Source organism: Sus scrofa, chromosome 8, assembly GCF_054392235.1.
Source record: "Sus scrofa isolate SSC_HxYL_T2T_F1_AM1 chromosome 8, Sscrofa_HxYL_maternal_Yorkshire_Landrace_v2.0, whole genome shotgun sequence".
Taxonomy (NCBI): domain Eukaryota; kingdom Metazoa; phylum Chordata; class Mammalia; order Artiodactyla; family Suidae; genus Sus; species Sus scrofa.
This window is the reverse complement of record NC_139390.1, coordinates 138,797,143-138,814,218: the sequence shown is the minus strand read 5'-3', so window position 1 is coordinate 138,814,218 and position 17,076 is coordinate 138,797,143. Positions and strand designations below refer to the sequence as shown.

Sequence of the window (17,076 nt, the reverse complement as noted above, 5' to 3'; positions counted from 1 at the left end):
TATGGACAGCCATATTTCATTCCATGGAATGAAAGCCAGCCTATTATTATTAGAAGGTTATTACAGTGGCTCAGGATAGAAAAGACGATATGAAATACAGACTTCCGGTGGTGGTTAAGTGGGTTAAGAACCCAACATAGTGTCCATGAGGATGTGGGTTCAATCCCTGGCCTCAGTGGGTTAAGGATCCAGCACTGCTGCAAGCTGCAGTGTAGACCACAGATGCAGCTTGGTTGCAGCAGTGTTGCTGTGGCTGTGGTGCAGGCCAGCAGCTACAGCTCCAATTTGACCCCTAGCCCAGGAACTTCCATATGCTGCAGGTGTGGCCATGAAAAAAAAAAAAAAGGAAAAAGGAAAGAGGACAGGAAGTAGAGAAAGACTGGAGAAATATAAGGAGGGAATATGAGAGGAAAGGAGGAAGGAAAGAGAGAGAAAGAAAAGATAAAAGTAAACTCAACTTCGAACGTCAAATAACAAAAAGGAAAAAGTATTTTCTGTCATATCAGGCAAAGAACTAACTCCTACCATATACACAGAACTTCTAAAGACCAATAAAAGACTAACGACAATTTCTAAAATGAGTAAAAAATGGACAGTCTATAGAAAGGAAAATACAAATATTACAAAAAAGATATAAAACATCTTCATAATTAGAGAATTAAAATTTTTAAAAGAACATTCTGAGACATTTCACCTCTATTATTAGTAACATTGAGGCCAAGTGAATGCCACTTTGGGAGTTTAGAAAGTGTCACACGACAAAGTAGTTAAACAGGGTTTTTACTCAAAATGTTATATACTGCTCATGGAAACTCACATTCCGCTTTTACATAAAAGAGATCTGCAAACCCTTCAGTAAAGACATTGTATTTAATTTGGCTTCGCCCAGCGCTGCAGGCTGAGTCTTCAGAGAGCAAGCTCTCCGCGGAGATCTGTGTGTCTAGGAAGTCTGCTGGGACTGGCCGTCTTCGGAGTCTTGTGGGCTCCAGAGCTGACACCAGGAGGGGCTGCCACAGGCCCGCACTCACCACTGCACTGGGGCTGATCCCAGGAGGGCGAAAGCCTGAGGGCAGCACTTAATCCTCAGACACGAGAGGCATAATCGGCGTGATGGGCAGCAGGGACAGAACGGCCTGACGCGCGGGGATCAATGGAGATGGCAGACAAAACATAGGGCTCCTGGGGGTGGGCGAATGGCAGCCAGTACGGATAATCCCTGGTTTGTACAACCGAAGGAGACCAGGGTAGATGAGCGGAAGGCTGAAGTCAGCCCTCCAACAGGAAAGAGTCATGACGATGCTTTGCCCAACTTCCAGACCTGAGCCAATTCTCTGAGCCTGAACTCACTCACTCAAGCAGAGGCTGGGGCAACATTAGGAAGGACTGTAAAGAGTGTGGACAGCGTATGCAGCGGTGATTCCCCAGTCCTGCCCCCAAGGGCCTAGAGCAATTCACTCAGCTAATGATACACTGGAAAAAGAGACTCCCCAGACCTTTTTTTATACACATAATTTTTTTTTTCTGCTTTTTAGAGCTACACCCACAGCATATGGAATTCCCAGGCTAAGGGTCAGATCAAAGCTGTAGCCCCCAGCCTACGCCAGAGCCACAACAGTGCAGGATCCAAGCCTCATCTGCAACCTACACTACAGCTCATGGCAACTCTGGATCTTTAACCCACTGAGCTAGCCTGGGGATTGAACCCACATCCTCATGGATACTGGTCAGGTTCGTTAGCACTGAGCCGCAGTGGGAACGTCAAACACAGACCTTCGAGTGCTGCTGTACACAGAGTCTGATGCTGATACCTGGTGTCATTATGGAAATGACACAGTAAATGGAGTCCTGGCCAAGTCTGTCTCAGACAAAAATATTAATTTATTGTTTTGACCGGGGGCTATAAACCTCCTGCTCCCTGTTATAACGAAAACACCTGGACCATCTGGACCTTCTATAGAGCATCACAGTAACTCACTATATTGACGATATCATATAAATCAGACCTGATTAGCAAGAAGTAGCAAGTATTTTGAGTGCCATAGTGAAAGCAATGTGCTCCAGAAGGTAGGCGATAAATCTGGCAGAGATTCAAGGGCCCACCTCATCAGCACAATGTTTAAGGGTCCAGTGATGTGGGTCACGCTCAATCATCCTCTTCAAATTACAGAGCAAGTCAGTATCTGTTTGAAAAACTTATGGTTTCGAGAGGAGACAGTTCAGGGGGCAGGGGGATGCGCTGGGGGTGTGGGATGAAAATCCCATAAAGCTGGATTGTGATGATCATTGTACAACTATAAACGTAATAAATTCATTGAGTAATAAAAAAAATTACAGAGCAAGTTATTTACTTTGCACATCTTACTACTAAAAAAAGAAGTCCAAGACCAGGTAACTCAATTTGGGATTTCAATGCAGCATATTCTGATTGGAGCCCCTCAAAGGAAGACTTGCCAACCAACAGTGGCAAGTACTGACGACGTCCACCTACGTGCTCCTTCAGGGTCTGCCTCAGCGGCAGAGAGCCACCGAGCCCAAAGCCATTCCATTCCCAGTGCCCACACCCAGGGACGGAGGAAGACAAGGGAGCCAAGGCCTGGCTCTTTTTTCTTTTAAACCGTGAGAGTTATTTTAATTTCTCCCACTTCCTTTCACAAGTGCCAATTCTAAAAACATCTTGCACCCCCAGTTTTTCTGCTTCCAGGGAACGAACTCTGAAAGTACTTATAAAATGGAAGAGATAATCTGTCAGGTTGGGAAGGCACAAGAAAGCTGCACAAACATGTGGCCCAGACGCCCCACATCTTTCACCACTGTGGTACCAAGGCCCATCCCTCAGCTCACACCCTGGGACCTAACTGGGGCTCGAGCTGGGGGTGAAGAACAAAAACTAAACTTAGCTCACAGGTAGGTCAGCTCAGCATGCTGGCACAAGCTGGCAAAGGGCAGTTCCTGGTTTCCAGTGCCACTCAAGTTGACTCTAAAAAAAAGATGTGACCGGAACTCCCTGCCCAGCGCTGCCCCCCTCCACTGCCCCTGCCAATGAGAAGTGCATCTGACCATCTACTTGCTTGGAGAGAGACGTGGCCAAGGTAAGAATACACATATACTCTGTGAAGAGGCCTGGAAGCGGCCATACTGGTAAATTACGGCTCAGAACGCCTGGGGAAGGGGCATGTGGAAGAACTTATGGGCACGGGCACCGACATCTTGGCACCCCAGAGTATATCCGCAGCAGAAGGGTTCAAAAATCAAGCGGCCAGGACGACTCTGCTGCTAGGATGTGAGCCAGCCTCTGCAGTTGAATACCCCAATGCTGGCACAACGGGTACATGAACAGAGAGACCCTGGTAGCAAAAAATAAGGCTAGTCATTCATGACTCCAACAGCACAGGCTCCCTCTAAGCAAGGCTGATCTAGCTACTGTCACTGTGGGCTGTCCAGTGTGTTTGCAACAGAGAAAGGCTAAGTCTCCAATACAGAACATCCCTCGTAGACACCAATCAGCTTACTGACGTGAAACTGATTATACCATGTCCCTTCCTCCTATGAAAAACAATGATTTATTTTGATCAGGATTGACAGGTATTTCTGTGACGCATTGAGCGCCCTTATAAGATTGCCTCACGTCAAGGAACATAATTTACAGCAAAGGAAGTTTAGCAGTGAGTCCGTGACAATAAAATCCACTACCTAACACATACCTCACCATCCAAAGCTTCGGGACTGATAGAACCGTGGAGTGGCTTCTTGAAGATACAGTTAAGGGCCAGTTTGGAGATGATACCTTGTAAGGACAGAACAGCATCCTTCAGGATAGAGTATGCTTATTACACCAATACCCTTCATTCGGTGGTGAACCTCCAAAATGTAGAATATATGGGAACAAGGGAGTAAAATAGGAATTTCCCTGCTCCAGCAACCCACTGGAGAAATTTCTGTTTCCTACCCCTGAACTTTTCCGCCCTGTGGGTCTAGCTATCCTGACCGTCAGGAGGTACTTGCTGCCGCCAGGGTATACACTGAGTCCTACTCAACTTAGAGCTGTGGTAGCTGCCTGGTCACTACGTGTTCCAAAGAGAAGTTAATACACTGGAGAGATAATAACCCTGGTCACCATGAGGATAAAGACCTATCGCTACAGAGCGGGGCAAGTAGAATTATAACCGATACTCAGATAATCCACACCACACCTCAGTATTCCCATGCCGATTTCAATTCTAAATGGGTAAATTCAGGAAATTTGGCCCAATGAAGACAAGGTAAGTAGGGGCTTAGACTTTCCAAGACTGACAGCCTTGTTCACTCCAGCAAGCAGTAGAGAAGTGCTAACCAGTGGGGAGAAGAAAATAGAATGGAAGGTAAAAGCAGAAGATAGCGGGTATCAGTTATGATCTCAGGGTCCACTATAGCAACAGGGTTGTGGTTTTTCCTACTAATCCTCCTCTCAGATTTCTTAGAAATTGCGACCAACCAGAATCCTGGGAAAGCAACACTGGGACAGAGTGAGCTTAATGTGAGAAGCACGTGGGTTTTACCAGTGCAAGGGGAGGACTGTATCAGACACTGTGGATGCCCCACGCAGACCCATTTACTCCATGGGTGCCCCCATCCCCCAGCTGCTGTAATTGCTATTACTGGCTCACATGTGCCCCTTTTCCTTGAGAATTGTCCTTTGGCAACAGGAGCTTCCTCTCCCCCAGGATACTAGGTACCCCAGAAACCCCAGCTGCAGGCAATCTACAGCTAATACCGCCTAATACATGAATACAAAAGGCTGGACTCCTTTCCTCAAGATTGAACTAACCTTTTGGTGCAATTAATACTTCAGAACTCCCCCACAGGATCAGATTGAAGCTAGAGAGCACTTTCTGGCTTAGCTCTTTCCCCTGCTCCTATCTTGATTCTGCCATCCCCTTTCCCCTAAGAGCACTCTCACAATAAATCACTTGCATAAGGATCCCCTTCTTTGTTCTGCTTCTAGGAATCCCAAACCAAGTCACTGTGCCTCATCTTCCTCATCCTTACCTATTATTGCCTTTTTGTTACAGAGAAGGAAATTGAGGTGTGATTATAAAATCCTTTTTAGGATGCTTAAAACATGCCCGACATATTAAATGCTCAATAAGCGTTAGCTATTATTCATTTTATACTCCGCAAACTTTGAAAAAAAATAATCTTGGCTTGCAAAATCTAATTTGATCCATTATGACAAATTAGTCATAATACCCTATCAGCCTCAATGAAAGAAATTATATCTTCTTGTTTTCTCATAGAGAGATTTTAAAAATGCTCATCCACAGGTTTTTTACACTATGCAATACAGATCTCTTTTCAAGTACAAGCTATGATGTGTGTGTCCCATTTATTGAACTTTTATTTCTATGCCCAACTGATCAAGAGCAAAGATTTACCCTGATTTACAAACTTTCGGCATACTCAACTTTGTCTTAAAACTGTTTTGGTTTACATATATATGTACAGGAATCCTGAAATGAGGTAAACAGAGAGTGGGAAGAAAAATTGGCCAAATAACTGTCTAAATGTCATCCACCTAATCCCAAGAAATAAATCTCAGTACTTAAAAAGGATTCCCCTTGAAATGGTACTTCAAAATTAATTTATCCTTCCCTCAAGAGGCAAGGAGTTAACATGTCTAACTGAATCACTTTGTTGTACAGCAGAAATTATCACTTTATAAATCAACTATACTTCAATAAAACTTTAAAAAATGAAAAAAAGGAGGTAAGTGTTTATGCCCATTTATTGAACACTCATGACAAAACTATCATCTGTCTAACCTGTGTTACAAACTACTCCAAATCAGAGTAGCTTAAAATAACACCCAATTTTGGTTCATTTATGATTCTGTGAATGCACAGTTTGTGCTGGGTTCATCTGGGTGGTTCTCCTCCTGATCTCACATGGAATCACTCCATGGCTATAAGAACAGGTGGGCTTGACCAGTGTCTGCTTATTTGGGCTGCTATAACAAATATCATTGTCTCGACTTGAACAACATATATTTCTCAGACATCTGGAGACTGGAAGACTAAGATACAAGACACCTGCAGATATGGAGTCTGGTGAGAGTTTGCTTCCTAATTCATGGAAGGTCTATCTTCTCACTGTGTCCTCGCACAGCAGAAGAGGCAGGTGATCTCTCTGGAGCCTCTTTTATAAGGGCATTGACCCTATTAGGAAGGAGCTAAACGCCCACCCCCAAATACCATTATATTGGGTATTTAGATTTGACATATGGATTGGGGGTGGGGAACAAAATTTGATCTACAGCAACTGGGCTGGGTGGGCTAACAAGGCCTCCCTCCCATGTCTGGTGATTTGCATGGGCTGTTGGGCCTCTCTACCTGGTCTCTCATTCTCAAGAAGCCTTCTTCAAATGGAAGTCAAGGAGTGTCAAGACGATAAGAACAAAAGCACATGGCCTCTTGTTGCCTAAGCAAGAAGCACCAGAACATCTCAACTGCATTTTATTAGTCAAAGTTCAAAAGCCAGCCCAGACTCTGGGAGCAGGTTAGGTGAATGGGAAGAAAAGACTTAATTTCTTGGAAGAAAAGGCAAGTCAGGCTAAAAAGGAGCAAGAAGACAGGGATGGGAGGAATTTGTTCAACTATCTTTGCAAACAACCATCCACCCCAGGCTCTATGCAGCTATTTTACACATAATCACTATGTTACTTCTCCTCATAATATTGGAATAGGGAAAAGACTTTCAATACCATCTCACAAATGCACAAATTCTGGATCAGGTTTGGGCTCTCATTTTTGCTCATGGATTATTTTACTATAATTGCCTCTGGCCTGCCCATATGTTTCAATAACATTTGCCACTTTTTACATTAATCACTTTAAAAGTATAAAGTAGAATTTGTGAACAAAGAAAGATGTATCATTAGGAGTTCCCATTGTGGAGCAGCGGAAACAAATCCAGCTAGTAACCATGAGGTTGCGGGTTCAATCCCTGGCCTCACTCAGTGGGTTAAGGATCCGGTGTTGCCATGAGCTGTGGTATAGGTCACAGACAAAGCTCAGATCCCATGTTGCTGTGGCTGTGGCATAGGCCACTGGTGGCTGTAGCTCCAATTCAACCCCTAGCCTGGGAACCTCCATGTGCCAAGGGTGCAGCCCTAAAAAACAAAAAGCAAAGAAAGATGTAGCACTAATTATACATCATCTCATTTTTTCCCATCTGTGGTCCAAGGTGAAAATATTCTCAAAGTCTGAGCCTTCTATTATCAGGATGTATGGCTGATGGACTCAAGGACTGATAACTACTAGACCATGACTTGGGCTGGGCTGGGCCCAGTGCCAAAGCTCCAGTTCAAGGGAACATTGAAGGAATAAGATTGATCCTTGGTGGAATCTAAATTAGTGTTTTTCGGAGTTCCCATGGTGGCACAGTGGTAACAAACCCGACTGGTACCCATGAGGACACAGGTATAATCCCTGGCCTTGCTCAGGATTAAGGACTAAGGATTAAGGATCCAGCTTTGCCAGTGAGCTGTGGTGTAGGTCACAGACGGGGCTCGGATCTGGCGTTGCTGTGACTGTGGTGTAGAGCTAGAGCTCTAATTTGGCTCCTAGCCTGGGAACTTCCATATGCTACGGGTATGGCCCTAAAAAAAAAGACAATAAATAAACAAATTCGTGTTTTTCAAATTGATGTTCGTGATACATTAATGAGCGCTGAAATCAACGCAGGGAGCTACTGCTAGTATTTCTTAAATGAAATGAATAAATTACAATTGAAGAGAAACTATCTGCAACGGCATCACTGCCCCCACAGGTTACGGCTAGAGCTCGAATTGTTAATGATATAGTCCTTCCAGCTCCTGTCAACCAGAAAAGCCAAGCTCTACCAGTCCCTTTTGCTCCATCTGTTAGATTAGCTACAGAGATTCAATGCTTATTGGATTATATCCTTCTAACACCCAGTTTTTGGAGTGGGATCCTGATGATATATTGGCTTATTTTGTTAACAGTATTTATTTGGCTATAATCTTACTTACTAAGCTATACTAAATTCAACTAATATTAGAAACAAAGCCTTAAAGCCAGTGCAACATTATCTGAGTCATCATGCATTGTCATCATGCATTTTAAATCACATCAGAGTCAATAACTAATCTCAAACTTAGTAATAAAATTTATACTAAATTTTTGTCCTAAGGGAGATAATCAAAATATTTTGTTTAAAATTCCTGTACAGAAGCTGAAACCAACTTTCCTTTTTCTTTACTTTATAGAACACTTTAAGGAATGTCCCTTTCAAGTAAGGAACAGTCCCTCCTACCATCTAAAGAGATACACAGACAGAATAACACCCTCTGACTTGGAGGTTGTATTCTGGCAATCTCAGTCACTTTGAGCAAAACCAGACACTGGATAGAAGTCTAAAAGGCTCTGAGTAAATCCTAGATGGCCAAAATAAAAGCCACGGAGTCTAGGTGCTAAAATCCTTTCAGTTTATTAAGATAATTTTAACCCATTTTATATTGTTATTGATTTTCCAATCATAGCACACCTAAGGCAGAAAATTACTTTTATTTTTTTTTGTCTTTTTTTTGTTGTTGTTGTTATTGTTGTTGTTGTTGTTGTTGCTATTTCTTGGGCCGCTCCCACGGCATATGGAGGTTCCCAGGCTAGGGGTCTAATCGGAGCTGTAGCCACCGGCCTACGCCAGAGCCACAGCAACGCGGGATCTGAGCCGCATCTGCGACCTACACCACAGCTCATGGCAACGCCGGATCCTTAACCCACTGAGCAAGGGCAGGGACCGAACCCGCAACCTCATGGTTCCTAGTCGGATTCGTTAACCACTGCACCACGACGGGAACTCCAAAATTACTTTTAAAAAGTTGCAGTTAGAGATAAGCATAGTGACAGCAACAGGAATGGTAGCTAACAGCCCACTAAGTTGAGAGACAGGAAAAACCATCAAAACTCTGAAAAGAGAACATCAAAAGCATAGCAGCATACAGTCATTCAGTATAAGCACCCACGGAGCCTTTTTTGATGCTGTTAAATTCTATTTTTCTTAAAATTTCATCTTCCAACAGTTTTGTTCCGACTTGTTCCACAAGTAAAATTTACTTGTGAATAATGGCTCTATCTAACGACCTAGCTAAATTCACTTAGTAATTCAAAAATGTGTCTGTAGTCTTCTGGATTTCATATGTATCCAATATTCACATCTGTGCATAACGACTAGTTTATTTTTTCCTTCCCAATACTCATACCATTTTTTCTTACCTTATTCTCTGGCTAGAACCTTACATTAAAAATAATAATAAGTAGCAGTAGTGATAGAGACTGTTTCCCTGTCTCTATATCAGAGGGAAAGCTTTCAATGTTTCACCATGACAAACGGTGTTGGCCACAGGCTTTATACATACATGTGTATGTATGTTTGTGTTTGCGTGTGTGTGCACAAGCGTGCGTGTGTGCATTCTTTATTAACGTTCTTTTCTCTTCAGTTTGCTGAGAGGTTTTTTGGATTTTTTTCACCATGGTTGGGTGTTAAATTGTATCAAATGCTGGAGTTCCCATCGTGGTGCAGTGGAAACGAATGTGACTAGGAACCATAAGGTTGTGGGTTCAATTCCTGGCCTCACTCAGTGGGTTAAGGATCCGGCGTTGCCGTGAGCTGTAATGTAGGTCACAGACACGGATCGGATCTGATGTTGCTGTGGATGTGGTGCAGGCCAGCAGCTCTAGCTCCAATTAGACCCCTAGCCTGAGAACCTTCATATGCCACCTGGGTGTGGCCCTAAAAAGAAAAAAAAATTTTTTAAAAAGAAAGAAAAAGAAATTATCGGAGTTCCCGTCGTGGCGCAGTGGTTAACGAATCCGACTAGGAACCATGAGGTTGCGGGTTCGGTCCCTGCCCTTGCTCAGTGGGTTAGGGATCCGGCGTTGCTGTGAGCTGTGGTGTAGGTCGCAGATGCGGCTCGGATCCCGCGTTGCTGTGGCTCTGGTGTAGGCCAGTGGCTACGGCTCCGATTGGACCCCTAGCCTGGGAACCTCCATATGCCGCGGGAGCGGCCCAAGAAATGGCAAAAAGACAAAAAAAAAAGAAAAAGAAATTATCAAATGTTTTTTTCCTTCTATTTAAATAATTATTATCACTTTTTTATTGTGTTACTTTGGAGAGCTACATCAATTGATGTTTCAAATACAAAACTTCCCCTTGTATTCCAAGAATAAACCAAATTAGATTGTCATACGTGATCTTTTTTTAGGTTGCAGATTGATTCTGTTTGCTGATTTATTCGAGATTTTTTGCATCTTTGGCTATGAGAGAGATTGACTTGTTATTTGAGGTTACAGAAGAAGTGAAATGCTTACAGAGAGCTGATACAAGTATAACCAATTGAAAAACTGTTTGATAATATCTTCTTACTCTGACTACATACATATCCTGTGGCTCGGCAATTCTACTCCTAGTAATATACCAAATAGGAAGGCACACATGGGAGTTCCCTGGTGGCTTAGTGGGTTAGAGATCTAGCTTCACTGCTGTGGTGCAGGTTTGATCCCTGGCCCTGAAACAAACTTCCTTATGTTTCAGGCACGGCCAAAAAAAGAGGGGAAGGGGAATGAACACATATATGCACCAGAAGACATGTTTAAATATGTTCATAAAAGGAGTTCCCATCGTGGCACAGTAGTTAACAAATCTGACTAGGAACCATGAGGTTGCGGGTTCAATCCCTGGCCTCGCTCAGTGGGTTAAGGACCTGGCATTGCCATGAGCTGTGGTTAAGGTCGCAGATGAGGCTCAGATCCCACGTTGCTGTGGCTGTGGCATAGGCCGGCGGCTACAGCTGTGATTAGTCCCCTAGCCTGGGAACTTCCATATGCCGGGGTGTCGCCCTAAAAAGACAAAAAAAAAAGACAAAAAAAATTTATAAAAAATAAATAAATAAATATGTTCATAATGACATTCTCTGTAAGAGCACAAAAGTGAAAAAAAAATACTGGTGTCCATCATGACCAGAATGGACTGTTCTACGGGTACAATAAATTAATTGTGGTATACTCACTTAGTGAAATATTCCGTAACAATGAAAAGGTGTGAACTGTTGCTATGCCTGACATGATGAACGATCCTCACAAACATAATAATAATTAAAAGGAGTCACACGAAAATAAAAGAATATGCTGAGTGATGCCACTTATTTAAAACTCAGACATAGGCAAAACAGGAGTTCCCACTGTAGCGCAGTAGGTTAAAGGATCTGGCAAAGATCTCAGCTGTGGCTTGGATGCAAGTTCAAGCCCAGGAACTTCCACATGCCATGGGCGCAGCCATTTAAAAAAAAAAAAAAAAAAAAAAAAAAAAGGCAGATCTATGGTGTTAGGAATTCAGGCCATGGATTATTTTTGAGATGGAAAATCTGGGAAAGGACATAAATTGGTGGAGAGAAAGTTTGCTTCAATACCAGTAATGTTTTGTTTTTTATTTGGGGGGATTTTTTTGCTTTTTAGGGCCACACCTGCAGCGTATGGAGGTTCCCAGGCCAAAGGTCAAATCAGAACTATAGCTACTGGCCTACACCACAGCCACAGCAATGCAAGATCCGAGCCACGTCTGCAACCTACACCACAGCTCACAGCAACGCCGGATCCTTAACCCACTGAGCAAGCCCAGGGATTGAACCTGTGTCCTCATGGATGCTAGTCAGATTCATTAACTGCTGAGCCACAACAGGAACTCCAGTAACGCTTTTATTCTTGATCCGGGTGACATTTTCAGTTTGGGAACACTCATAGAGCTCCACATTTACGTTCTGTTTTTGTTATTTTTCTATGGAAGTTCTTGGCGCTGGGGGTGAATCGGAGCCACAGCTGCGGGCCTACACCATAGCCATAGCAACGCCAGATCCTTAACCCCCTGGGTGAGGCCAGGGATGGGACCCACATCCTCACAGACACTGGGTTGTGTTCCTAACCCTCTGAGCCACAACGGGAGCGCCACGTTTACATTTGGTATGTTTCTCTTTATGTATACCGTACTTAATAAATTTTTTATAAAAGAGATGATTAGGTAAAAGTAATAAAAAGATGTGATTAGGCATTTTATCTCTGGGGTGATCCGTAGAGCATAAAATTGGAGGTTGCGTTAGTTCAAGTCTTACAGGAAGCAGCTGCCATGACAAGATTAAACATGCAGGGATTGTGTGGAAGAAATTGAGAGCACAGACAGCGAGGCTGGCAGAGCCACAGCCACCCTGCAGGTCCGACCTGAGTGAGGAAGGAAAGGAGGCTGGTGAGCATCCTGCACACGTGCACTGTGGTGTCGCATAAAGAAGCTTCCACGAAGCCACCGGGGAGACCCGTGACTCTCAGGAATGGGCCTGCCTTAGTCCTAACATGTTTAGTCCCTAGCAAACGCAGCAAAGAATTTCAAGTACAGAAGTCAATCGAGCTCTTGGTGTTGAAAGCAGGCAATGCATATTCTTTTTTTTCCTCTTTAGGGCTGCGCCCACGGCATATGGAAGTTCCTGGAGCTAGGGATCAAATCAGAGCTGCAGCTGCCAGCCTACGCCACAGCCACAGCAACACCAGATCCAAGCCCTGTCTGCAACCTACAACACAGCTTGAGGCAACTGCGAGGCCAGAGATGGAACCCACATCCTCATAGACACTAGTCAGGTTCTAACCCAATGACCCACAACAGGAATTCCCAGCAATGAATATTCTTATGGCCTCTGCAGACACTGTGGCATGGCATTTGCTTTTTCTTATTAAAATAGAGGTGGTGTTGTTGTTGTTTTGTCTTTTTGTCTTTTCTAGGGCCGCACCTGTGGCATATGTATGGACGTTCCCACGATAGGGGTCTAATTGGAGCTGTACTCGCCGGCCTACACCACAGGCACAGCAACGCAGGATCCGAACCGCGTCTGCAACCTACACCACAGCTCACAGCAATGCTGGATCCTTAACCCACTGAGCGAGGCCAGGGATCAAACCCGCAACCTCATGGTTCCTAGTCGGATTTGTTAACCACTGAGCCACGACAGGAACTCCTAGAGGTTTTTAATTTCTAAATTTTTGTTCACTTTTTAAATTTACATACAGTAAAATTAACTCATTTTTAGGGACAGTTCAACCAGCTTTGATAAATGCATGCAGTCATATAGCCACAACCATTATAAGACATTTATCAGTTCCCAGAGTTCCCACTGTGGCACAACAGGATCAGTGGTGGTGTCTCTGCAGCGCCAAAACACAGGTTCAATCCCCAGCCCAGCACAGTGGGTTAAAGGATCCAGCGTTCCTGCAGCTATGGCACAGGCCATAACTGCGGCTCGGATCTGATTCCCAGCCCTGGCCCAGGAACTCCGTATGCTGCTGGGAGGCCGAAAAAACACAAAAAATTTATCACTTCCACAAAAACTCCCTCATGGTACAACTTTAAAGTCGCCCTCTCACCCCATCTCCAGGCCCTGGCAACAAGGGATCTGTTTTCTGTCTATATCATTTTTCCCTTTCTAGACTATAAGTGAAATCATATATTATGGAGCCTGTTGAGTCCTTAATGTATTTGAAACTAATTCATCCTCCCTCCTACCTGCATCAATATTCTTTTTTTTTTCAATTTCTTTTTTTCATCTTTTTCACTTCTGAGTAGTATTCCACTATACAGACCTGCAACATTTTTTTATCCATTCATCATTTGAGAATATTTAGACTGTTTTCCATTTGGGCAATTCTGCATAAAGCCATTGTAAGAATGTGCATATAAGTTCTGGGGTAGAGAGAAGTTTTTTTCACTCTTGGCCAAATACCTAGAAGTAGAATCGCATGGTCATGTGAGAAGTGTATGTTTAATGTTAATAAAGGAACTGACAGTTTTCCAAGTGGCTACATCATTTTTGCTTTCCCATCTGCGAAGCTGTTCCACATTCTTATCATCGCTTGGTATTGGTTGGGCTTTTTTGTTTCTTACTTCTTCTTTTAGCAGTTCTGACAGGTGTACAGTACCATCTCATTTCGGTTTTATTTGTATTTCCCCGGTGACTAATGCCGTGGACCACCTGCCCATGTCTTCAGTTGCTAGTCACACACCTTTGGCAAATGTCTGCGTAAATCTTCTCAAGCATTACAATTTTAATCCCTGGGGAAAAAATTTACCTTCCAGCCCCCAAATTTCTATGTCCAAACATTTTCTAAGGTGCAGGTGCTTACTTTTATGTGAGAATGAAAACGAAACCTTTAAGGGAGATTCCCTCATCTCGCTTTAAAATATAAATTGTTGACCCGAAACAAACAGACTGCCAGCTACCTCCCCAACAAAGATGAGTCTATTTGGGATCAACAGAGAATTGCAATTTGGGGTCTGCAAGCCACACGCAAGTCCCTGCACTGCAAGGGAAGAAGAACGTTTTCTTAGAAGGAGAAGGCGGCTGGGAGGGCTGAGGCAGACAAACATCCCTGGCTTTCTTGCCAGGAACGAAGAGGAGACCTTCTTCCTCTTGCTGGGCTCTGCTGTCACCACAGAGCAGGAGTGCTTCCTCTTCTGGTCTCCCAGCTTATTTAATTGAGGCTTCAGTTTTGTTTTGTTTTGTTTTGTTGTGGTTGCTTGGCTTTGCTTTGCTTTTCAGGGCAGCACCCTTGGCATACGGAAGTTCCCGGGCTAGGGGTCAAATTGGAGCTACAGCTGCCAGCCTACGCCACAGCCACAGCAGCACGGGATCCGAGCCCTGTCTGCGACCTACACCACAACTCACGGCAATGCCAGATCCTTATCTCAATGAGCGAGGCCAGAGGTTGAACCTGCAACTTCATGGTTCCCAGTGGGATTCGTTTCAGCTGCACCACGATGGGACCTCTGAGGCTTCAGTTTATTAATTCTTACATTCCCCCTTTCGGCCAATATCTTTCTCTGAAGGCATTGCCACTCAGGAGTCGGGCTGTCTAGTTTCCGCAGCTTTTCCCTCAAGGGTAGAAAAGACCTTGCCTGGGTGTCAGGTGTCCCGCTGGCGGGAACGTGCACCCCCTGGAAACCCATTGACGTCACGTTCGGGTAAGAGTGGGGGTGAGAGAGAGAGCTCTCAGGCACTCTGTGTCTAAAGCACATGTGTAATAAGGTCACAGACTTTGGAGATCATCTGAAGCATTGTGTCATCATCACAGGTCTGGTGACAAATTTCCAACAGACCCGGTTGGGATGTCTCCGGAATGCTGTCTCATTAAGCACTGCCTACTTTCACTTCAAGAAATCTTTATTTCCAGGTTACCAGGTGCTGTACCGCTTCAGTCAGGATGTGACACTTTCTGAGGTGTGTCCCATGGATCCAAGAGTCTACTGCTCGGAATTTGCAGCACAGGGGTTGGTTAGCAGTACTTGACAGGGCCTTTCCAATGAGCCTCCAGAGAGTTCTTCTGGAGGTGGCTTTTCCAATAGATGAACTCTTCAAGTTGCAAGGTGTAATGCTTAAGGTCTTTGACTCCCAAGAGCACACCATGAAAAGAATGCTCTCCCAAAGCATGGCTATTTTTCATAGAAGCAATTAGGCCTTGTCATCTTGGAGATTCTCTTCTTTTATAAGTTGTGAGTCAAAAGAAGGAGTCAAGTGCTCTGGGTATCCAGAGACTCTCTCTGAGGATGAGAGGTTTCGAGTTTCAAAAGGAGTGGATCTGAGAGTTAGAGGGACCAAGGACAATGGCCGTATTATTTGCAAGGCCTCTACAAATTTTGCCATGAGTCTTAATAATGCCGTTAGCACATCTGACTAAAGCAGAGGGTTGAAGGCAGTAAGCACAGTGAAAAGCATTGTAGAACAAGTCCGACGGCACAGATGCATGGAAGCGCTGAGCCAGCAAAAAGGGGTCTTCAGGTACTACGCAGTTAGAGAGGCGAGCACCAGGCAGGGGTAGCGTTTCCCAAAAGTCACAGAAGAAGCAGTAGCAGCCTGTCGGCAAGGAAAGGCTTCATCCCAATGCAAAAACGTTTATAAGTACTTTATATTTATAAAACTAAAACATATTTATATCCATTAGATGGAGGAAGTTTATGAAATCCATTTGCCAGAACTTGAAGAGTCCATTTAGCCAGAAATGAACACAGGGAAGCACTGTGGTTTTTAAACCTAAAATCAGCCAGATTCCTCCAGAGGTGGGAGCACCCTCAAAATACCTAGATAACTGGTACTCCATTTCCTAGAGGTTTTTTTCTCTAGAGTAAAGAACAGTTTTCCAATGTTCAAACAATGCATAGCACAACAATTCAATTCAAACAGCTTGAAAGCCACTCCCAGCCAGCCTTTCTTTTTTTTTTTTTCAGGGCCACACCCGCGGCATATGGAGGTTCCCAGGCTAGGGGTCCAATCGGAGCCGTAGCCGCCAGCCTACACCACAGCCACAGCAACAGCGGGTCTGAGCCACATCTGTGACCTACACCACAGCTCACGGCAACGCCGGATCCTTAACCCACTGAGCAAGGCCAGGGATTGAACCCACAATCTCATGGTTCCTAGTCGGATTCATTTCCACTGCACCACAACAGGAACTTCCCAGCCAGTCTTAAGGAGGCGGCTTGTTTCTGGAGGAGCTAGGCCAAAGGGTTCTTTTTTAGCCAGTATCCAGAAGACAGAAGTCTTCCAAAAGAATAGGCTAAAGGCTGAAAAACCTGACACCATTTTTAAAGAAACAACCCCTATTCCTGAAGGAATGCATGTGTTCTTTGAACCATAAATTTCTTATCCAATAATATATCATAAAATAATTAAGGATATACATAAAGATATATATTTGTACATATATATACCAACACACACATGTACATTCAATACAATGCTGTCTGTAACATAACGATGTAATATAATAATGTTGAATATAATGTTTGACAATGTGGTATTGTCAAGATAAAATACACTATGTCCATGTAATGGAGTATCATGTGGTCATTTAAAATGATGTTTCAGGTATGGCTATATAGCTATTTAAAAAAGTATTCATGATAAATCACCATGAGAAAAACGCAGATCACAAAAGATGTTATTCTATGTTCCTATGTGTTTTCGTGTGTGTGTGCTTATGAGTGTGCACTTGA

At 43.9% G+C, this 17,076-nt stretch overlaps 1 protein-coding gene across 2 annotated transcripts in view; it reads right to left on the bottom strand.

Annotated features, from left to right (window-relative positions):
- The window catches only part of MAPK10 (mitogen-activated protein kinase 10), a 454,812-nt gene that overhangs the window by 365,253 nt on the left and 72,483 nt on the right, over positions 1–17,076 (bottom strand). The window contains exon 1 of one of the 2 annotated variants that reach the window (XM_084973669.1): positions 3,702–3,786. The exons of the other annotated variant lie outside the window; for it this stretch is intronic. The gene's annotated coding sequence lies outside the window, so the exon portion shown is untranslated. Of the gene's footprint in view, positions 1–3,701; positions 3,787–17,076 lie in introns of those variants that run through there. 2 annotated transcript variants of the gene reach the window in all.